This window comes from Chelonoidis abingdonii, chromosome 17 (genome assembly GCF_003597395.2).
Source record: "Chelonoidis abingdonii isolate Lonesome George chromosome 17, CheloAbing_2.0, whole genome shotgun sequence".
Taxonomy (NCBI): Eukaryota; Metazoa; Chordata; order Testudines; family Testudinidae; genus Chelonoidis; species Chelonoidis abingdonii.
The window spans coordinates 36115207-36123360 of NC_133785.1; the positions used below are offsets into that span (position 1 = coordinate 36115207).

General features: G+C 52.3%; 1 protein-coding gene across 2 annotated transcripts in view; it reads right to left on the minus strand.

The window, feature by feature from the left end:
• The window catches only part of ATXN7 (ataxin 7), a 142900-nt gene that overhangs the window by 92108 nt on the left and 42638 nt on the right, over positions 1 to 8154 (minus strand). The gene's annotated exons all lie outside the window — the stretch shown is intronic.

An 8154-nucleotide genomic window follows, 5' to 3' on the forward strand; every position in this document is an offset into this window, starting at 1 on the left:
TAGCTGCAAGGGGCTGCTCTTCCTGCAAGCAGTAGACAAAGCAGGCGGCTGCCAACGACCTTAGAAGGGAGCATTAAACAACTTTAAACAAGCATGTTCCTTAATTGATCAGCAATATAACAACAAACCAACATTAACTGGGATGACTTTAAGTGAGGAGTTACTGTACAATATGTAGGAAAGAAAACAACAAAAGTATTAGGACATAGAAGAAGAGAAGGAAAAGGAACATCACACACCTAAAACAACACAGACAATAGGAAAGAAAAAGAGGAGTGAAGCAAGAAGGGGAAAACCAGGTTAAAAAACCTCACAAAAGGCAGAGTAAATTACAATGTTAAAGTTCATTAAATAGAAAGTTGATTGACAATGCTACAAACAAATAAATACAAAACCAGTACATAACTGGTTTTAAGTGTAGGTGTTGTTACTGGGGGTCATGAGGTGTAGATATTGCTTCACTTGGGCAAAGAGGCTTCATCCTTGTGCTAGGTCAGTGTTTCTCAAACTGGGGTCGCCACTTGTGTAGGGAAAGCCCCTGAAGGGACGGGACAGTTTGTTTACCTGCCCCGACCGCAGATCTGGCCGATTGCGGCTCCGACTGGCTGCGGTTCGCTGCTGCAGGCCAACGGGAGCTGCTGGAAGCGGCGCAGGCCAAGGGACATTGGCCTGGAGCAGTGAACAGCAGCCATTGGGAGTCACAATTGGCCGGACCTGCAGATGGGGCAGGTAAACAAACCGACCTGGGCCACCAGAGGCTTTCCCTACACAAGTGGTAACCCCAGTTTATTCATAGACGCTAGGACTGGAAGGGACCTCGAGAGGTCATCAAGTCCAGTCCCCTGCCTTCATGGCAGGACCAAATACTGTCTAGACCATCCCTGACAGATATTTATCTAACCTACTCTTAAATATCTCCAGAGATGGAGATTCCACAACCTCCCTAGGCAATTTATTCCAGTGTTTAACTGTCGACCCACGCCCTTCAGTTCCTTCTTACCGCCCGTGATCGGTCGTTGGAACAGTGAGCGAGCGTAGCTTGACCTCGGCTTTAGACTTGTTTGTGTAATACAGTTATCAATCTTATACGTTTTTTTTAATAGTTAGTTTATGATACTTAGCGGGGTTCGGGGAGAAGCCTTCCTGACAACCGCTGTGCCTAGCCCAATGCCCGCTACACGCGTTTTTATCCGTGCCTGCCGGCCTCCGGCCGTTCCTGACAGGAATTCCACAAAAGACTCCTGTTTACGGTGCCTCGGGGAATCGCAGATAAATGCCCCATTTGCACGGCGTTTAAGCCGACAACAACAGGGAGCGGCACCTTCATTTCCCCTCCACCTCTGCACAAGCGCGGAGCTACTCGGGGACAGAAGCGCCTCCTCGGCACCGGACCCCGCTGCAACCGGCCGTTGCAGGCCGAGTCGCTCGCACCACTCAATCTTTCTGAGTGAGGAAGCCACGATCCTTCCTAATAGTGCCGACAGCTCCCCGGCACGCGCCGTGGTTTGATCTCCCTGCTCCTGCTGCTTCCGTGCCAACAGCACCGCCGCCAGGAGAGCTCATTCACAGTTTGGATCGCCCGGCACTTGACACCTGCAGAGGACACTTGGAGGATGCCGGCCCCTTGATTCCGGTCCCAAAGCACTAGCCCGTGCGATTGTTGTCGGTGGCGCGTCGCGTTCGAATCCGGCATCGTGCCTGGGCTGCGCTCCCGCGCAGACGCTTTCGACGTTGGTTGAGCGGTGTCAGACTTGCATCGGTGCCTCTTGGCTCTCTCGGCTGCCATCTGCAGCCGCTAGCCCAAGTGAGCTCGTCTAGTCGGACATACGTCCCCAGGCGACAGCGGAGGCTCCCTGGACGGCAGCCACCACCCTACGTCGAACCTCGGTCCGGACGTGCCGGGTACGATCCCAGCAGCAGCATGGGGGGTCATCATGCGACAGGGCCGTGTTCGATCCGGTGACCCGTGGGCCGCTGCCCCAGCATGCGCTGTGGATTGAAGCTTCTCCGCTGCGTTGCTGCTTCCGGTTGCATTGCTTTGTTGTCCGCGGTCCACGTCGCAGCTCGTCTAAGTCGGATCCAGAGCCCGGGCACGCACTCAGTGCTCCGCGCGCCGCATCCGCCTGCGTCGACACCGTCGATCCTCGAGTGACTTCAGAAGAGGGCGTCCTCCTCGGGACCCGGTGTCGCCTGGCCGCCCGGCATGCGCTGTGTGGGCTGTTGAGGCTTCCACTGCGGATCCTGCTGCACCTCCAGGTGGCAATACGTGCACCCGACAGGCCGCATGAGCATCGAGCTAAATCAGGCAGTCGCCCTCTGGCAGGGCACCGGACTCCCTGCCGCAGGGCACCGGGGGCAACTTCTGCCATACGTCGACACTCGATCGCGCCGGCGGTTTCGCTTAACAGGGGGGCCGATCACTGGGGAGCGTGGGATTCGCCTGAGCAGCTCGGTGCCTGGGACGGTATGGCGCCTGGTGGTTTTGAGCTTCCTGCTCCTGTGTGCCTCGCCATAAAGAACACAGTCGCGGGGCACGCAGCCAGACCGAGGCTCATCTACTCGCAGCGAGAACTCCAGCCCTTGAGCAGCGGGCACCGACCGCGGCACCGACAACATCAGAGGCACCGTTGATCCCCAGGTCCCACAAGGGCTCATCGGACCAAATGCTCCTGGATGCTTCCCCGGCACGCTGCCATCGTTGTTGAGCTTCTTGGCTCCTGCTTGCTTCATGCCAACGGCACCGCAAGCCAGAGAGCTCATCTACCTCGGGATCGCCGCACCGACTCCTGCCGCCGCACCGACAACATCGGGCACCGTTGATCCGGTCCCACAAGGCCATCTGGACCCAATGCCTGACTGCTCCCCGGCACGCGCCATGGTTGAGCTTCCTGCCTCCTGCTGTCTTCCATGCCAACGGCACGCACGCCAGAGGCTCACTCACTTGGATCGGCCGGGCACCATACCTACAGAGGCACCGCGGCGACGCTGGACCGTTGATCCCCGTCCAAAGGGCCGTTCGATCCAGGCCTGACTGCTCCCGGCATCTCGCCAGGTGGTTCAAGTCTCCTGCCCCACTGCTCCCGTGCAACCTGCACCACGGACAGGGAGCTGTCTAAGCCGGATCGCCCGGAGCACGCTGCTGACACACTGGCTGCGGTCAGCCTGTGATACCTATCCCATTCACTGACCCGATAATCTCAGCACCGTTCTGGCTCCCATCACCGCTACAGGCGCTATGACTGCTGTAGCTCACCGTCTTCGAGGTCTCGGTCGATCCTCCCGGCCACCGCCTGTAGTAGTGAGGTCCAGATCTGTTTCCAGGTACCGGTAGCCCTTCCGTACCGGTCCCAGGTGCCCAAGTTGGGAAAGGTCTGGTAGAGTCAGAGACTCTGACCATGATTTTCAGCACCTCCATGGCCTTCCGATCATGCACCTGTCTTCCCCGTGGACATCTCTTATTGCTCGAACCGCGATTCGTGGTGTGCCCACACAACACCCTAAGGGCCATACAGACCTCCCATGAGGGTCGCGCTCAATGTGTGAACTCCAGTGCAGGAGGTTCCGGAGAACGGACCGGTAGTGGCGTTCTGTTGGCGGTTGCCCCACTAGAGGGGCCCTACCAGGTTTATTCGGACCAATACCAGGCTATTGCCAATACTCTCTGGAGGGTTCGAGCTGCTTGTGTCCGTCTTCTGCCCTGCTCACTGTCATCCAGTTGGTTAGAACAGTTGGAATGGGAATGGCCGCAGCGCCAGCCCGAAATTGTAGGGGGCTACCGAGCTGACCCATATTCACTCGCAAGGTGTACTTGCAAGGGCCTTTATTGCCTGCGTGAACATCCATGAGCCTGCTTAGGTCCTATTATCGTACCACCGGATGGCGATTGGATAAATTGTATGGGCTTCTCCATCAAGACTCCGCCAAGAGCTCACTGCCCCTTGAAGGGAAGGAAACGCGGCCAAGAGCTTCCCTCCACGCCTTGTTACTATAAGGAAGCATCTCATGAATCAGGTTTGAAACCTCTTTGAGTGTGAAATCAACCCAGACAGAAAGCCTGAAGGATCAACAGGGTCCTCATGCGTATCTCTCGGCGTGCATAGCGCAACATCCTACTGCAGGCCCCTTCTCCCCAGCCACACCGCCACCACTCTTGATTGCCTCGCACAGATATGGCTTGGCGACGGCGCGGCTGCGTGGTTCGCGACACCGTCAGGACCCGAAGGGCCAAATCGACGGGCCTCCGATCGCTATGGGGACCAAGCAGTATCTTCGAAGGTGCACAAGGGTCGTACCGGTTACGCGGCTGATCTCCATCTCTACGTTCTGTTGGCGATGGTCCAGTTAACTTCAGTCCGCTGTTTCTAACATGGTGAGCATGGGGCCACCTCGATTTGTTCCAACCCCTGTTCCCTCTTAGAGGCTCCTCTCAGGCGCAAATTCCTCTTACAAGAGGTGCAGACGGCTCGATGGATGGAGGGGGCAAAGGGTCTACTTCCGCTTATTCCCTACCACCGTACGACGGTCTCAGACCGTTCCTAGAGCCCACAAGAATTCAACCAGCTTATGCATAAGTTGAAGTTCCCGCATGTATCCTGGGAACCTTAATCCTGTCCTTGGTTCCTTAGTCTGGTTGCCGCCCTTGATTGAAACGCGTACTTTTCACAAGCCATCTTCCCCTGCTGCGTGGGAGCACTCCACTTTCTAGCAACCATCGGGTACTTCCGGTTTTACGGTATTGCTGTTGGCCTTCAGCAGCCCCACAGGCATTTCCCAGTGTGTGGCCTCCCATCTCCACTGATGGCGCGTATGCGTTTCCGTATCTGGTCGATAGGCATCTGCGGGGGACTCCAAGACACAAGTCTTCCAGCATGTGAGGCATCGTAGGGACTATTCACATGTCGAGCCTGATGTCACTATGGGACACCTCTCTGGTTCCCACGATGGGAGTAGACCTTTCAAGGAGCTATCCTGGATCGAGCGAGCCGGGATTCCGCTCACCACAGCCGCGGTTTCAGGCAATGGCACTGATCACTGAAGTCTGCAAACTTCCACCCCGGACAGGGCCCTATGGTCACGGGTAGTCACATTCCTCGAGCACACTTAGACTCTCCTAGACCGGTGGCTAAACCCCTCCCTGTATTGGGCAGGGATGCCGCTCCATCCGCATGACGACAGTCCGCTGGCGCGCCAGGTATTCAGCAGCAGACTCGAAGGCCGGACGACTCCAGTGTTACGGCCAGACAATGGCCATGTGCTGCCATGAAGAACCTGGTGGACTGGCCCCCTCCCTTTGTCGAGGCAATTCGCATCTCTGCACTTTTGCATTAGCCACTCGATATTCTAGGATAGCATCCTTTCTCCCCAGGCGTTCGGAACGCCTTGACGCTTCAACTCGGCCAGCCTTTCCTGTCTCTTGAGTGGTCGCCCTGCCCCAGTGTGCTGATTTTGTTGCTGGAAGTGGAGGGAAGTGGAGTTTTTTCGCCACATATGGACCGGTATCGCCTTACCGCAATGAACAGGAAATGTCCGCGGTTCTGCTCCTACCAAGGTCTCTCCCTCGGGACCGATCTCGGACGCTGTTCTCAGGCATAGAAGGGCCAAGATGCTCCCCCGGCCTTTGGGTCGCTACCCAAACAATTCGCAGAGGCAGGGATGCCGCGTCATCTGGAATCACTCCAGCGATGGTCCGACAAGCAGATATAGCCCGATTCGCTCAGCCATGGTCCATAAGCCAACCTAATTACCCTGCCACTCCAACCACAGCACTATACCTCAGGACAGCAAGACTTTGCCACACCGGACCTTGCAAGTTCTTTCACCTCACGGTGGCTGCTGCGTGACTAGCAGCGGTAGCACGGAGCCTATCACCTGGTCAACGTACTTGCCTGGTGGAAGCGTTTCTTCATACAGGTTGTGAAAACGCTTAATCTTACTCCTGCATGAGGTCTCGATTCCCTCTTATTTGGACTTACCCTCTGGCCTACAGGCAGCAGGGCCTAAGCAGGGTGTCATCGCTGAAGGTACCACTTGGCAGCCATCTTTACTTTCTCCTAAGCTGCGGTGATCGTTCTGTTCTCCTCTCTATGGTTTCGAGGTTCCTTCAAGGGCTCTGGAGCGCTTACACCCTTAGGACACCGCGCCAGCCCAACCCTGGGGACCTTCAACTATGGGTTTTTAACCTGACTTATGTTCTTCCCCCATTCGAGCCGTTCGCATCCTGCTCGTTGCCATACCTTGCTTGGGATACGCTCCTCATCGACCATTACATTCAGCCAGACGAGGGTCTCGAGCTCAGTGCTCTTACGGTGGTTCCCCCCTGCCTATTTTTCCCCGCGCCGCGTGCCGTTTCATACACTACCCACGGAGACTATTTCCTCACACAAATAGGTAGGATAGTCAATAGACAACATATATCCTGCTTTACACACCCCTGCCCTGGGCCAACCAGTTGCCCTCTCTGGACGTCTGTCCCAGATAGATACGACAAAGATTATGTTGCAAAAAAACTAAGGCCAAACACACATTTCCAAATCCAGAAACAGAACAACACCAATTACAAAATTTAAAAAAGACAGTCAAGCAAAAAAAAAAAAAAAAAAAAGGTAGCCAAGCCCAAGGCGGCAACCCGGAAAAGAAACCATCACCGATAAATAATTACATCATACCAAGAAGAGACAACTACTATATGAGATAGACTACTACATGACACACACAGCAACACATTAAGATATAAATGAATCTTAGAAAGAAACATACCAAAAAAAAAATTCCACCCAGACCACAATACCCATACTTGCCATAAAAATACTACCAGAAAGGACATACAGAACATGAGATACTTGGACTGAAAAAAAACACATTATGAAACATAGAACATAACATAAGAAATACACAATACACACGCACATACATCTAACAAGCAGACACGAGAAACTAACACAAGTGAACACGTCACATTGAGTGAATATACCAAAGACATATAACAAGCAATTTATAAGAACTAATGAGAAAAAAAAAAAATAACCAAAGTCAAAGGGATACAACAATAGCGACAGACCATAACTGGCTCAGAAGCGCATTATATAGACCTATACCCAAATGCAAGTATCTCAAACTAAACACGAACACCAACGAACACTAAATAGAGCATAGCAAAATCAACCTAAATAGAGAAATAAGAAAATAGAGACAAGACACATCGAAGAAAGCCCGGAAAATTACTCAAACCTTTAGTAACATAGTTAGTTCTATCGAAAGAAGTAGATTAGCATAAAACATATCCATTAACCAACACACCCCCTCCATTCCCCAACATGATCAGAAGTACTGCCGGCCAGAAGGATGAAAAAAAAGGAGCGGCAATGGGTACGACGGTAATAATCATCCGGCACCATAAGACAGGCGGCCACTCCAGAGAGCAGACCAATGAACCGAACCCACCCAGAGTGTTGACTAAGGATAAAAAATCTTAGAAACCGAAAGTGCCACGCAGAGCGCAGCAACACACCTAAACATGGAAATGGATATGAAAGCACACATCATCAGAAAGAACAACAGTTACAAAGAGTGAGTACCTACTAATATCTAACCTAGACAAACATACTGACTACATGTTGAAGTGGCAGTCAAAATGCTAACAGACTATTAGAAACCATAGAAAGGCAGATAATAAATGAAACAGTCATAATGCCACTATATAAGTCCATGGTATGTCCACACCTTGAATAGTGTGTTGCAGTCAAGTTGCCGTGATCTCGAAAAGACTAATATAGATTGAAAAAAGATGCAGGAGAAGGGCAGTGAAAATGATTAGTATATGGAGCAGCATCCTTCGAGAAGAGATTAAAAGAATTTTGAGACTGCTCAGCTTGAGACAGAGACAATAAGGGGAAAATGATAAAGATCTATTAAATCACAGAATGGTAATGGAAGAAAGTAAATAGGAAGGTTGTATTTACCTCTTTACCTAGCACAACACCAGGCGGTCATCGATGATAATAATAGGCAGTAGGTTTAAAATAAACAAAAGGAAGTTACTTCTTCACACCAATCAAACCTTGTGGAACTTTGCCAGGAATATTGTGAAGGCCACAAGTATAATAGTTTCAAAAAATTAGATACGTTCCTGGAGGATAGGTTATCTCTCTCTTTTTT